The 16,171-nt window shown below is 27.7% G+C and overlaps 1 pseudogene; it reads left to right on the top strand.

Annotated features, from left to right (window-relative positions):
• The first annotated feature begins 15,741 nt into the window (after positions 1-15,741).
• LOC129316968 (5.8S ribosomal RNA) lies at positions 15,742-15,897 on the top strand (annotated as a pseudogene).
• Positions 15,898-16,171: the final 274 nt, after the last annotated feature.

Here is a 16,171-nt window from a genome sequence, read left to right as displayed (position 1 = left end):
CATTTGTCAAAATGCAAGAAAGAAAAATAAAAGAACCAAAAATGTGGTTAAAATAGACAATTTTATATAAAGGATATCAAATAGGCAACAAGATTTTGACTAGGGCAGACATGCCATCAAAATAATACAACTGCGATCAGATGGGCAGAGCATCAATTTCATCTTTATTTTGTTCATCCATCTCTATTTAATTTCAAGGCACAAAATTCCAAAACATCAAAATAGGCTATTATCACTTATCACAATGAAAAAGAAGAAATAGCTAGCTCCAATTGATAAGGGACGCGGAAGCAAAATTATGCTAGTTTAGGGACAGAACCCTAACAAAACAAAAACACAAGAATAAAAAGAAAGAGATGAAATTTATGATGAAAATAAAGAAAGATATGAAATAAACAATGGGGTAATGATCGAGGAGAAGATCCTCTAGATTACCTACCTCTAGGAACCTCAACCTTCAAAGACACCACAAGAGTTGATCACACTCTTGATCACGTCTGTTTCTCACATGGGATGCCACCACAAAACACTAAGGCTCATAAGATTTATAGACTCTGAAATAAATAATTTCATTTAACTTCTGTTCTCTTTACAAGAGGGAGCATGCCTAGTTTATATAGGCTTATAAAGAAGAATATTTTCTAAAATTAAAATCCTAATTTCCTAATACTAAAAGGAGAAATAATATAAAATAATGATAAAATATTTAGCCACATAATGTAGGAGATGTGATCCTAAATTATGGGATTACGAAATTTAGAAATTGATATTATAATTAATTCTAACCTTTGACTAGACTCAAAATAGAAAATCAAATCAAAGGACCATTAAAATAGGCAATAATTTAGGAGACAATTAAGGGATCATAAAGGATTTAAAATCATGTCACCCTTGACTTATTCACTAGGGTTTCATGCCTCCTTGCTTGCAAGAGGCTTAACTTGTAGTCTTCCTTGCATTGAGTTAAAGTTTGCATCTCTTGGGCTTGGTTCTTCATGGATTTGGATCTTAAGCACATTATACACATATAGATTCCCTCCTTTGGGCTTGAGAGGAGTGCCTCAATGCTCTCCAAGCTCTTGGACTTCTTGCACAAAACTAAACAAGGCTTACTTCATGGCTTTAGTTCGAGCTCTTGTCATTAAACCTCCAATATATTTTAATGGGTCTTTAGGTACGTTAAGTTGGACGTATTAGGCTCCTTGCTCCTTACCTTAGGCTCCTTCCATGTCACCATGCTCATAATTACCCTCCTCAAGCTTTGTTGCCATTAATGCTATGTCATCCGTATTATGGGGTCCATCACCAATAAACTCACAATAAATTTTATATTCAGTTTTTAAACGCCAATTCATATTCAGTTTTTGTTCATTTTTTTATTACCAATGTGAATGGTTTTTTACTTCTCCTTTTCTTATTGAATAATAGGTGGTACAGGAACCTCTTAACCTAATATTGCCTACAATACTTGGAAATAAAACCATGAAATGACTACTCAATAATGTATTGTCTTAAGGTTGATGTAACAAACTAAAATGCAGATATATCAACAATAAAAAAATTGATAAGGGTTGGAAAAAAATTGAACTCAAATAAAAAACAAGTTTTTTCTAACCCTGACCATATAACCTGTAAACTATATGGGTTAACCTTGATGGGTTAGGATTAGCCCATTTAACCCATATTATTTTAAAAATAAAAAAAATTTGTGAATATAAACTATATTAGGCATGACTTAATTAGCTGGATTAATTTATATATTTTGAACAGACACTATAAATTAATATTTTTGATATATTTAGAATGAATATATATAATTTTTTTTAAAAATAAACAATCTAATCTCCCTCATCTTCATAATTAGAGATGGTTGTTAATATAAATATATAATGAAACATCTAAACCAAAAGAAAGCCTAGCTAGCAAGTGAGCATGCTTAAGGTCCTCCCTATACAAATGATTGGTGTAAATTACTATGAAAAATAAATCTATCGTCATCTACAAAATCTTTGGAGGGATATTAGTGTGGGGTCAGCACTTCTGTCTTTTTGGTTCTTTTTTAGATAAAAGCATCGCTATATATCCCCATTGATGCATGCTAGCAAATAATTGCACTAGTAGCTAGTGCTTATCTCCACGCATGCAAGTGTTTCTATTCTTTTTTTATCTATTCTTATTAATCTTTTTAGTAAATGTTCCCTCCTATTCTTGTTATAATGTATCTTTTATTATAAAATATTTTCAATATTTTTACATATCTCATAAAAATATTATATTGTTAACTTGTTCAAAAGGTGTTTAAAAAATTTATTTTAAAAGGAATATAAATTTTCAGTTGCACTAAACGGGATCACTCATTAAAATTTCAAAAGATAAAAATGAAAACCATTAAATATTGTTACGAGTAACACTTTATATATGGCTTAAGAAAGTATCCCAAAAAGACATGTCTTAAAACTGAAGAGAGATAGTTGTATATTAAGAAACAAAAAGAAAATGTAGCTACAAGAACAACATTAAAATAAAATTAACAAACAACTAGTAAAATTAAAAATAGAAAAATAAAATAAAATAAACAAAAACAACTAGTAAAAATAAAAAACAGAAAAATCGGGACTAAACTTCTAAGTCTTGCCATAATTTCATTGCTAGATAATTTTCTTGATTTATCAAAGGTGATAGGAGAGTTTGAGTTGGAATTAATTATATTTACCCGCATGAGCCTCCAAAGAAACATGTACAGCATTTTTCGTATTTCAAAATGTAATTATTTCATTTTTCTTAAAAGTGTCTCTGATAAATAAATTACTTTATATTTATTTTAAATTGTAACACCCTATTAAATATGGGTAACTATGAAAAATGGTGTTAATTTGAAGACAAGTAACTACTTTATTAGGAGGTAAAATTAAATTAAAAATATTTTAAATTTTTTAACAGATGGAGTAACTTTTTTTAATGGCAAGGTGCCTAATATTCCGATTTTAAAAGTTGAAGGATAAAATTTTACTAAAAAAAGTTTAGGATATGAGATGTTTTTTAAATAAATAATTGAGGGGCAAAAATATCCATTAACCCTTAAAAATATGAACAAAAAATTATTTATTCCTATACAAATTACTCTAAAATTTCTTGTCGTGTGCTCCCTTCAGTTTCTTATTATAAAGCACTTTCAACTGTTTCACGTATATTAAGAAGAATTATTTTTTTCTTAATATTATAAAAAAGTTATATGCACTTTTACTTTTACCCTTATTTTTAAAAAATAATACAACTATATTAAATATCTTCAAGCTAATCAAGAAGGGATAAAATTGAAAAAAGTGGCTTAAATATTTTAAAATATCTTATATTTTAAACAAAAAATTGCTTCTAAAAAATATTTTATAAATTGAATAGGAGGGAGTATGTGTTTAAAATATAAAAAAATAATTTTTATTATTATCATAATCTTTTATCTGTGCTTTGTTGAGAGTTTGATTTGTTAAACTTTTTTTATTATTAGTAATGTTTCATAATTCCCAAAAATCTGTTTTTCAAACTTGGCTTGAGATATAGCTGATGTGATAGCTGATCCATGTGAAAACTATGCTTTTGCTTTTCTATTTTCAACACTTTCAATTACTGGTGTATGTACAGGGACGTAATTGGTAAGAAAGAAATTATTATAATAAAATTAATATCACACCCTTACTCGTATGGTCCTCTTTTTTGTCCCACATAACTTAGTCTATTCTATCCCCATCACTCACTCCCACCCTTCTTTTATGTTCCCACTTGCTAACTTGAGTTGTCTCCTCTCTTCAAGCATCGAATCTTTGTTATTGTACTCCTTTTTATCTAATCTTTCCTTTTTTTAATATTAAATATTTAACAGAGGGAGAGAGAAAAATGTAAATGTTAGAGTAATTTTTTTAAATTTGGACAGTAATTATTTTTTATATGGTTTATTATAGGAGAAATGGCATTAAAGGCCCTTAAAAGTAAAAATTTTACAGAAAAGGCCTAATAGAATCTAAAATTATTCTAAGGATCTAAAGGCCCCATTTGCAATTATGTTTTTGATAAAATGATCAATTTGTCCCTCCCATAACCAGTTATTGAACGATAACTTTCTTCTTTTTACTCTCTTCTTCCTCCCTCTTCCTTCTCTCTCTTCCTCTTTCAACATTGATGCACTAACTAAACTCATCTTCCACTCCATCATGTTTCTCTATTCCTTCTCTCCTTCCTCATTCTTCCTTCTTTCTCTCATTTGAAGCTTTTTTGTTCAACAGGTATGAGTGGGTGATCCATTTTTATCCAGATGGCTATAGAGAAGACGATCAGGCATTCACCCAATTACATTCCTCTCATACTAACTAGCTTCTTAGAACGATCTACCATAGTGTGGAAAGAATGGATCAAGCTGCTACATCTACCATTGTAGAAGAAACTTTTTTACTGCTCTTAGGCTTGGCTTTGAGCTTACTTCATCCATTCATCTTGGTTAGAGTCTCAAAACCTTTAGTTGATCCATTATTAGTTTTATTTTGTTAAAAAAGGACATAGAAAGAGTTTGAGCTATATCAATTTTATCTAGTCATAACATACATGTTTATGTTCATTTAATGAAAACAAATTGTTATTTTTGGCCATGCACCACTAAGAACGATCATGTTATGCAATGCATCATTATATGTATAAAAAAGGGAAGGAAAAAAGCATGGGGGAATAGATTTTCAGTTAATATATACTCCCTGCTTTCAAAATTATAAGACATTTTTTGATGAGTTAGATGCTTAAAAATATAAGGTATTTTTAGTCTTTTGAGGTGTAAACATTATCTTTCTTTTTTCAAAGGTAGGCATATTAGAGGGTGAGATTCGATTAAAAATGTATTTTATTTTTGAATGGAAGGAGCATATAAAAGTTTGTACATATAAAAAAAGAAGAAAATAAAAAATGATAATAATACAAACTCACTTCCTCATTTATTAATTTTAAATATAGTAAGAATTCAAAATTATTGATATGAATTTTAACAGTTTAAACGATACAAGCACTTAGTGCATGTTCTAAGTATAATTGTTGAATTCAAATCCATTTTTGGCATGTTGAAAATCCCAAGAATCAATCCCGAGTAAAGAAGTGGTCTTTGATCTGTATATTAGTTATTACTATAATTATCACTTTCACATACTGTTTTTGTAGCTTTTATTGTGATTGAGACAATCCTTTATTTAGGTGGATAACTATATTTAGTGTATTAGATTGTTTTGCCTTTCATTCTATGCCTTCCTCCCACTTCCATGTCTAACTCTTGCGTGTTTCTCTTTCCCTCTATTTAATATTTAATATTATAGAATATACACACATTGACACACAAACACACATAATGTAGACATGTAAGTGCGCAAATATTAAAATGCTTTCCTCTTCCCAACCTATAAAATAATATTAGAGGTAATGTCCCAATCATTGTTATTAGAACTGAATTAAACTTGGTGATCTAACCGATTGATTTGAGAATAGATCATAGGTTCAATCCAATTATATCCAAAAATTGCTTGTCTTGCAAACTGTCCATGAATCGGTTGAATTGGCCAAAACCGATAAAACCAACAAGAAACCGGTTGAATCGACCATGTTACTTTTTTATTTCTTTATTTTTAATTCATATTTTTAAAATATGATTTATACATATGTAGACATAATAAGCAATATGAAATGAAAAAAAAATAAGAAATATACATGAATTATGTATATATGTATATATTTTAAAATTATAAATTATAAATTATGACATAATTAAATATATATTTGATGAAAATAATGTCATAAATTATAAATTGTCTTGTTTGAAATTTAAATATTCATTTTTTATTATATATGACTATTTGTTTCTACTTTAAATATATAAAATTTAAAATATATCAATTTATTTATGACTAGTTGGACATCGGCTTAGATCACAGTCTGACCATTGAACTGTGAACCGATACCTCGACTGGTTCAATAACTGGTCCGATTTTCATAACATTGGTCCCAATCCACTTGAATTTCAATGTAGCCCTCTTCTAAAGCTATCAAATGACCCAATAACTACATTAGTTAGATTTAAAAATAACTACTTATATATGTGACTTAATTGCCAACTAATTGTTGGATGAATGAAAATAAAAATTTAAAAGTAAAATGCATATTTGTATTTTGTACCTCTTAATTATTGATTTTAAGAGGAACTCATATACTAAAATAAGATAAAATAGAGAAAGCAATATATTTTTCTTTAAGGATAGTAAAATAATTTTTAATATTAATATTTATTTTTATTTTAAGAACTAAAACATTTCCATGCAATCACGAGATATAAATCTAGTTCATAATTTAAGATTACACGATTTGTGAATAGATAATGTCACATAAACTTTATACTCTATGTATACATTTGAATCAATTTCTACTATTATTTATAAAGCACATGGTGATACGTATGCCTAATTTTATATATTTTGTGCATACTAAAAATTTTAAAAATATTCTAAAATGAAATGTATTCTTAAAAAATATAGAAATACATGTATCTATCATTTAAAAATGGAACCTGATTGGGTAATTTATTTTTTTATATATAAAATGCCAAACCTTCTAATTTATATATTCATATATATATATATATATATATATTCCAAATAGATCATTATTATTTCTTCATGTACAGTAAATTTGGTAGAAAAACCAATCCTAACTGCGGTTCTTTTCATTGTTGAAAGTAGGGGACATTCAAGATATGGAGGTTTTTAGCAGACGAAACCGAAAGCAATTAATAAATAAATATTGTATATGAAAACTGAACATCCAATATTTCATAGGGAGAATGATATAAGTAACAACCTTGTAAAAATATTAATTCTAAATTAGGAACATTAATATTAAATTATGGTAAAAAAAGTACTGAAATTAGGGAATGTTAGTGTTAAAAAAATCATAATTTCACATTAATATTCTTACAATATTCTTATTTGTGATTCTCCCCATTTCATACCTTAGATTTGAGAGTTAAAAATGGCTTCGATCTCATCATTGAGAAAACAACTCTTAAATTGCTATGAAAAGAAATATTGTGGAGAGGAGTTGAGAATTCTTACCACCTAGACTGATGAAAGCTATGGTAGAAGATTTCATAGATGCCCTAATGCCAAGTAATTTTCTTAGAATTTATTATATTATATTCCATTCAGATTTCCATTAAAAATGAAGATCTTCTGTCTATGCTTGCAAATTTTCTTGTATAGGAAACATGAAGTTGTAATTACTTTGATTGGATTGATGCCTATATTTTTTTTTAAATCACAAGAAGAGGAAGACTTGATTAATACGTAGAGTGGTTTTCTAATAAGGCACAAATTCAATTGTCACAAAATACACAAAATGCATAGCATTGTAATTAAGAAACATAGATATACTATTTTCTTGCCAAAATATATTATCATCTCCTCCTTCTTCTCGTGCTTCTCTCATTTCTTGTTTGTTGTTCTAATTCTTGATGACATTCAGTTAATATATCAAAAAGCACTCCCTTACGTAAAAGAGGACAAGCAGGATCGTAACTATTGTTGTACAATAATCCTCTAAAATAGTGAAAATTTTCATGGCCGAGAATGTGTTGAGCATATTGAAATTCATCATTATTAATCTCTTCATTGTTACGCATCTCAATTAAAAAAGCAACCAATTGTGCCAGTGTTGGATATTGTGATGTTTGTTGTGGTTGTTGCTGCAGCTGTGGTTGTTGTTGTTGCTGTGGTTGATGTGCTATAGGAGCTTTTTGCTATTGTAGCTCATTTTGAAATATTAGCTCTAAAGCATTTATAAACCATCCATGTGGCTGGCCATCATCCTCATCACCAATAGCAATCAAAAGAGTAGATACCTATATAAATTATAAAATGATAATTAATTATAAGTATTAAAATAATAAATATTAAGTTTATTAAAAAAACTTACATTTCCCGAATAAAGAGTATAAAATAAAAATTGAATTCTTCATTGAATCCTCCCTCAATTGTATTCATTAGTGTTTGACCAATTATTTAAGGCATCTGCCCATTGATCCCTAATCACATTTTTGACATTGAAAATTGAAGTATTCATGTGTTCATTTTTATATTTCAATTCTAGTCGAATGAGGTGCCTGGTTTGTCCAACTCCTTATCAAAAATGAGAAGACATGATATAAATAAATGAGACTGCAAGGTAAAGAGTGGGTGAGTAAGAAAAAGAAAATAAACATGAAAATATAAAATTATTAAAATATTAAAATGGGAATATATTATCTAATATCTAAAACTAATATAATCTAATATAAAAGTCCTTTCATATCTTGGCATACCGAAAGGGTTCAATTACAATCTTCCAAATTATTATGGAAAGTGAACAATTAACATGTTCATCATATTATTATGGAAAGCAAACAACTGATCACAATATATCAAGCAATACTTAGATATGGTTGCACTACCTTAAAAGTTTTCACTCTTCCTTCCTTCCTTCCTTTCCTCTTAGCTACTCCTCAAGACTCAAGAGCACTCTCTCTTCTCTCCTTTATGTGATATCCGAATGTGTGCATGTTTGTGTGGGAGGGGTGAATGTCCATTTATAGAGTAGAAGGAGGGGTCGTGGTCTTCACAGTCAATCTAATCACATGTTAACTTCTTTTTATTAGTTTTTTATTTAGTAATGTTAAGAGCTTCCTATTATGTTCTTATCTTTCTCATTCGCACACCACTTTTGGTGTTTTAGGTTGGGAATGATATTTATTATATAATTAGAATTTATGCCATTTGTTTCCTATTTAATCCTTATTTTATTTATCCCTTGAATTTTGACCATAATTCTGATTGTACTCATTATATTTCTATTGTCACTCTATGCCTTATTCATACTCTAATTTCTTGGCCTAATTTAATAATTAAACATTGAGTTTAATTATAACTTATCATAATTTTTATACATTATGTAGTCAATTAATATTCTTTATTTGAGTGTTATCTAAACCAATCTTAAATTTTATATTCCCAATTTCTTGAGAATATACTCTTATTATAACCATCATCATCATCATTTTCTAAATGTCCATCTAAAATATAATTTAGAAATAATTTATCCTCTTATGATCATTGAGGTAGAGCACTATTAATGATAGGGAGTGGGTTAATATTATTTTAAGGTGTAAAGATGACACTTTATATTATTTTAATGATATAAGTAAAAAAACTATTATCAAAAATAATTTTTTAGTAAAAAAAATTTAAGTTAGTTGAATTTTAGGAACTTATTAAAATTAAGACATGCTTTTAAATTTAAAAAAAGGCTTGCAAAAATAGATGAGACTAATAATTGAAAGGTGTTGGGGGTGGGAAATTAAAACAACAATTTTAGCATCAAAGAGCATAATTTTCTAAGCTATCTTGCCATAATAATAATGAAATTAGTAAATTAAAGTCATAACCCTAAGCCAAGTTTTAACTATTTTTATATTTTAAATACATATATGACAAGAAACCTATAACCTATATCTATAATATATTATAAATATGGTACTGTACCTACTTTCTCATTATCTTTTATTTTTTATAGATGGATACTATAGATCGGTGCTCATGAAAATAAACATATAATGTAAATTTAAATGGGTTTTATTCTCTCATATATGTATGTCTATTTGAAATAGAATGGTGTGCATTTACTATTATGTTTCTAATAGGATCATTAAGTCCTACACCAAAAATGTATGCCCTGACATGGTCATTATTATTTATCCAGGAAGCTATTTTATTATTCTCAAAGAAATAAATATATTTTTATTTTTAAGTTTTAATTAATTTAAATTTAAAACAAAAATTTTTAAATATTTACTTTTTTTGTTTCAATAATGAAAAAAATAAAGGAAAAAGAGATACAGGTATGAAATATATATTAAGTTTTTCTATTTTGAATAATTAATCAAATTAAATTGAATTGTGATAACATGTACAATTACAATTTCAACGGGTTGCATACGATATTATATTATATAAAAATAAAAAATAAAAAATTTGAGTACTGTAGATCCCAAATTAATATATTATATCATTTAAGAAAATTAATAAATAAAAATTTAAAAAAAGTCATATTGGTATGGTTAATATGCCCATCGTGTTACATATCTATAGTGCAAGTGTTGTTGATAAATAGTATCGCCTGACAATATGAGTATTGTAGATATACAATACTTGTATAAAAAAAAAAAAATCAAATAGGTTATGCATATAGATTCTTGCTTTATTTGAACCTAAAAATAAAGTTGCTTTTAGACTAGGTATCTAGTGGTGAGACGTCAAATCAAAAAAAAATAAAAATACAATAAATTTGTTAATTAATAAAAGAGAGATAAAAAGAAGAGAGACTTAAAAAAAAAAAAGTAATAGGTATATACTTTATGAGCTACTTTTACAGTAAGCATGCATATGATTCTTCTTTTTTTTTTTTTTTAAGCTAGTATCACTATCTAGTCTACAAATCCACTAATTAATAATAGCTATTAAAAACTCCTATTAACCTAGACTTACTAATTCATAGAATTAAAAAAATACATAATTAGGTTATTTATAATTAATATGGGCAGAATTTGGGACATTTTATAAAATTAAAAACTATAATTAATAAATTTTATTGATATATATGATCTCATTTAAAATTATCTTATAAATTAAAATGGATGACTATGTTAGTTTTTCATACTTATACTCTACTTTTCATAGGATGAGAAAATTTTTTAAAAATAATAAAAATAATTTTATTATTAACTTCTACTTGGAGTAGAAAATTTATCTCCAACAAATATTATTAAATCTATCACTTGTTGCTCTTACAAATTAAGATATAAGTAACAATTTCTTATTTGTTTCATGCATATAAGGAGTGCATTTGGATTTCAGTTGGGTATAATTAATTATAAAAATTGATTAATATGATTGATTTGGAATATAATTGATTATGTTATATAGTATATAATTGATTTATAAAATTAATTAATAATTTTGATTTTAATCAAAATTGAAAAATAGAATTGAAAAGTAAAATTAAAAGTAAGATTTATGATAAAAATAAGATTAATGTTAGTTGAGTAAAACTAATTTATGATGTAGAAACTAGAATGACTGTAATAGGATACACTTGAAATTCTAATACTGTATGGTAGGTAGTTCACTTCATAGCCAGATGCATGCACTTGGGTGATGATCAATGTAAGTGCACACAATGAAATCTTATGCCAACATTTTTTTAATAATAAGTTGAGATTGGGTAATTATAGCTTTTCTCCCAAATAGTGAGACCGGGAATGGTAAAGAAGGGAAGAAGCTATTAAAAAAATTAAAAAATTTTAAATTTTAAATTTAACATGGGCTCTGCACTGAAATTGGATCTTGCTCCTCTAGTCAATACCATAACAATATGCCTATATTATGGGGGAGGAAAATAAATCATAATTATTATAAAAATTTAAAAAAGTATATTAATTTAGTTGTTGTCAGCTGTTACTTTTTCAAGGTACATTAATATTAAAGTATACCTCTAGCTTTTGTTTGATAGGAATGATTGAAATTATGAATAATATCTGCATTGAAAAATTTATTGCAATCCACTTTCAACGAGGTAATTGTTAGTTGATGTCACTATACAAACTAAGAAATATATATACAATATTTTTTTAAGTTATGTATGATAAAATGTAATAATTATTGTAAAAAGCTTGTTTTATTATTAACAATAGCATATATCGCAGGCGCTAAGTTTCCATGGTTGAGACATCATTTTGATTATGTTGAATACAATTCCACCTTTTCTTGCTTTTTTGTGATTTTTTTTTACTTTTTAGAGTTACATTGATTTGAAGAAAGATCATGATGTCTAATAAATTATTTAAAATATTCAATGCCTATAAATTAAAGGAACGTCTATGTTTGATGTCATTGTTTTAAAAATAGTCCATGTTTATAGAATAGGACTGTGCAAAAGTCCTCCAATCCTGTCTAACGCAATCCAACCTGAGATAGTCCTAGTCTTGTTCAGTCTGTATAGACACTAGTCCTTTCAGACCAAAAAGATTGAAAAGACTAGACTATTTTTTCGGATTGGATTGAACAAGAGACTAGGCATCTGGACCACTTGATTTAGTCCTATTAATTTATTTATTATAATTATAATTTATTTATTTTTGACAAATACTTCAAGTTTAATTGATGCTAAGGAGATAATTGTATGAAGATTTGTTGAGTTTGTTTCTAAATTGTTATTGTAATGTAGTGTTGTTGAAGTTTGTTAAGTGCTGTTTTTGTTAAAGTTATAAATTTAAATCACTTGGATTGTAACAGAATTTTTTTCTTATTGTTAGAAATTATTATGAATTTATTATTATTATTATTATTATAACTATTTTTACTATCTTAATTGAGTTTATTAAGTTAAAATGGATTATTGCCTCTTATAGAGAAAAAAGAGAGAAAAAAAAAAGCTAAGTGAGTATTAGACTAACAGGACCAGTCTCCCAATTCTATGAACCAAGTTCGGTCCTGTTAATATTAGGGTTATTATTGGACAAGACTAGATTATGGGTTGCTTAATCCAATTTTTTTTATGAAAAAGATTGAATTTTAAATTAGGATAAAGTTCAGTGCTGTTCTATTCTTTGTGGAGCCCTACTATAGACTAAAGGCACATTTATATTGTCAGTGTCATTTCATAAGCAAATTTATTTAAAGTTGAATCACTTTGGTGGCTAGGGGAGAGAAAAAGACTAGAAACAAAATCATAGCGAAGCACATGGTTAATCGTACGTAACAACTTTTTTTGGTTGGGAGAAAAAGGAGGACAATAATTAATTAAATTATGTTCATGTACACAAAAAGACACCAAGTCATGTCCCAAAAATACCTTATATTTTTAAGAAAAAATGATAGAAAAATTTATTTAAATAATGTAAATGATAGATTGGTCTCATGAAATGACATAATTCTCCTGAAGTTCCATAGAATTTTTTTGTCATTATGAAATTAAAAGAAATGACTAAATTTTCCTCAAATAAAACAAAAATCCTTGGAATTGTAAATGACTATTAAATTGTTAAAAATTTAAAATTAAAAGTTGTGAATGAAAAGTTTTAAATTTTCAACACTTGATGCATATAAGGACTTACATATGCGGAGTTGCGAATAACTATTGAATTATTATGAATCTATAAACAAAAATTGTTAATATAGGAACAAAAAGTTGTAAATGAAAAGTTGCAAATTTTTAACACTTGATGTATATCAGGACCTGCAGATGTGGAGTTATGAATGACTATTGAATTATTGTGAATTTAGAAATAAAAGTTGTTAATATCAGAACAAAAGTTGTCAAAGAAAAAGTCACAAATTTTCAATACCTGATCCATGTCAGGACCTGCAGATCAAGACTTGTGAAACTTAGAAACAAAAGTTGTTAATATATGAACAAAAATTGTGAATGAAAAGTTGTGAATTTTTTTTAAATATGAATAAAGGGCAAAAGTGTCATTTATTATGATTTTTTAATGACAAAAACATCCCTTAAAAATCCAGAGAAATTATGCCATTTGGTGAGACTAATATATTATTTACATAATTTAAATAGATTTTTCTATCATTTTCTTTATTTTTAAACAGAGTGAGTAACTATAATTGTTAGTTAATATAAAAATTATAAAAAAAATCATAAAGTTTAAAAGGAGCTTAGGTTAAGATTTTTTTTTTTTTGTGATTAAGCATGTGTTTGGTTGGGGGGAGCTAGCAGATAGAATAGGTGGACAAAAAAGTGGTCCAGATAGAAAATGCCACGGTCTCTAATTTTACATAAAGGAAAGAAGAAAACAAAAGTGAGAGGACTGCAAGTGGTAGTGTCTTTGGACTAGCACGGTCTTTGATTTTACATGAAGAAAAAAAGAAAACAAAAGTGAGAGGATTGCAAGTGGTAGTGTCTTTGGACTAGCAGTTCCCTTTTTTTTTCTCTACGTCGGCATCTAACACACCTGCTAACTACACCCACTCCCTCTCATGACCTCTCACTCTAATTTAACTATAGAATACTCCTATCATATCTAATTTAATCCATCCATATATTTTAACCATTTTAAAAAGATACTGAATTGATAAAGATGAAAATGAAATGAAGATGTCAGTGGGGTATAAAGAGGACCGTGTAAAAAAAATTATGCCTAGACTAAAAAATAATTTTATCATTAAGTTATGTTTAGAGTAAAATTTTTATCTCCAATAAAAATTATTAGATCTATCACTTATTACTCATACAAATTAAAATATAAGTAACAACTTATTTGTTGTGTGCTACTCTCATGCATGATAAAAAATATAAACATTTTTGAAATTTCTTACCCCTTGAAAATTAAAATAAAATTAACTTTAATTTATTTTAGAATATTTTGACCCATTCATCACCTAAAAAAATAAAAATTGTATTATAATAAACCATATAAATAACACTTATTGCCAAAGTTAAAAATAAATATACTCTAACATTTATGTGCTTCTCTCTCTCTCTCTCTCTCTTCCATTAATATTTAATATTTAAAAAAAAGATTAGACAAAGAGAAGCACAATGGCGAAGACTTTATCCTTCGCATTCGGTGCTCATAACCAATGCTCATTAGGTCTTGGCCCTCCATTTCAATTTAAATTGATCTCTATCATTCATTTAAATTAATATTTAAATATTTTTTAAAAATATAAAAAATTTAATATTAAATCTAGACAACTTAGAGTACATTTTAGTGGTTGATTTATATAATTTATAAATTTTTAATATTAAATTAAGTCATCTAAATTATATTTAAACTATCCAGAGTTTAACTTGATAGTCAAATTGTAAAATTATAAAATTTTTTAATATTAAATTTGATTGCTAGATTAAATCTGTACTGGCTAGATTGGTAATGAACATATTTATTAAAATTTTAAAATTTTTTATTTTTTTATATTAATAAATATAATATTAAAAATATTTAAATATTAATTTAAATAAATGGTAGGATCAATTTGAATTGAAATGAAGGACCAGAATTGCCCCTTGACTCTGATCAGCATGTGGTGCTCATTACTTGTGATGAGCATTGAATGCAAATTGAAGGCTTTGCTTTACGTGTGACTTAGAAGTGGAGAAAGGAGACAATTCAAGTCAAAGTTGTTAAATTTACAAGTTTAAGTAAACTCATAATAGGAAAGTAAACTTAAAATATAGGTTCGGATCGTAAACTTATAAGAATTTACCTTTATTAATAAATAGTGTCTAAAAATAAATGATTAAATAACTAAAATATAAAATATGACTATAATTTTAATTTAAATATATTTTAAATATAAATTATTGAAATTAAATCTATTAGAGAATTATAACCAGGTTTCCATAGGTGAATCTGTGGAAAGATCATTATCGATGCCTCATAAAAGATTGACCCAAGAATCGGTTTGAAAACCTCCATGCGGGGGGAGGCCAGAGAGCGTGTGTGTCATGAGCCTCCTTGCATGAGCTGGGGATGTGGCCTCTGCTTCGTGCAAGTTTAAGCCCTCGGCACAACAACCAACCTTGACACCTGAGGTGCCAAGGAAATGCAAAAAAGCAGCGCATCGCTGGTGGCATCCTTAAAGCCAGTATCGCGTCTTTTGCCATTTGCATTTGAAAAATGACTCTTGGTAATGGATATCTCAGCTCTCGTATCAGTGAAGAATGTAGCAAAATGTGATACTTGGTGTGAATTGTAGAATCTTGTGAACCACTGAGTTTTTAAATGCAAGTTGCGCCTGAAGCCAGTAGGTCGGGGGCACGTTTGCCTGGGTATCATGTAACATCACCATTTCCCAAAACTACACAAGGTGAAAGGTGGCCTCCTAAGAACCGCACCTCTCGAAGGCTTAAAGACACCCCTTGGCAACGGCCACCATGATTAAAGGTGGTTGGGATGTTAATCGAGCCCACACATGCACGTGTTGTCCCCCAAGTCAAGCAGTCGGATCAGTGCCCTTGAATGCGACCCCAAGTCAGGTGGGGCTACCCACTAATTTTAAGCATATCAGTAAGCAAAAGAAAAGAAACTAACAAAGATTCCTTTAGCAAT

Source organism: Prosopis cineraria, unplaced genomic scaffold (genome assembly GCF_029017545.1).
Source record: "Prosopis cineraria cultivar Desert tree isolate PC_DT_omini unplaced genomic scaffold, ASM2901754v1 PC7, whole genome shotgun sequence".
NCBI lineage: Eukaryota > Viridiplantae > Streptophyta > Magnoliopsida > Fabales > Fabaceae > Prosopis > Prosopis cineraria.
Note: the sequence above shows the minus strand (reverse complement) of the source record. Positions and strands in the feature narration are given on the sequence as shown.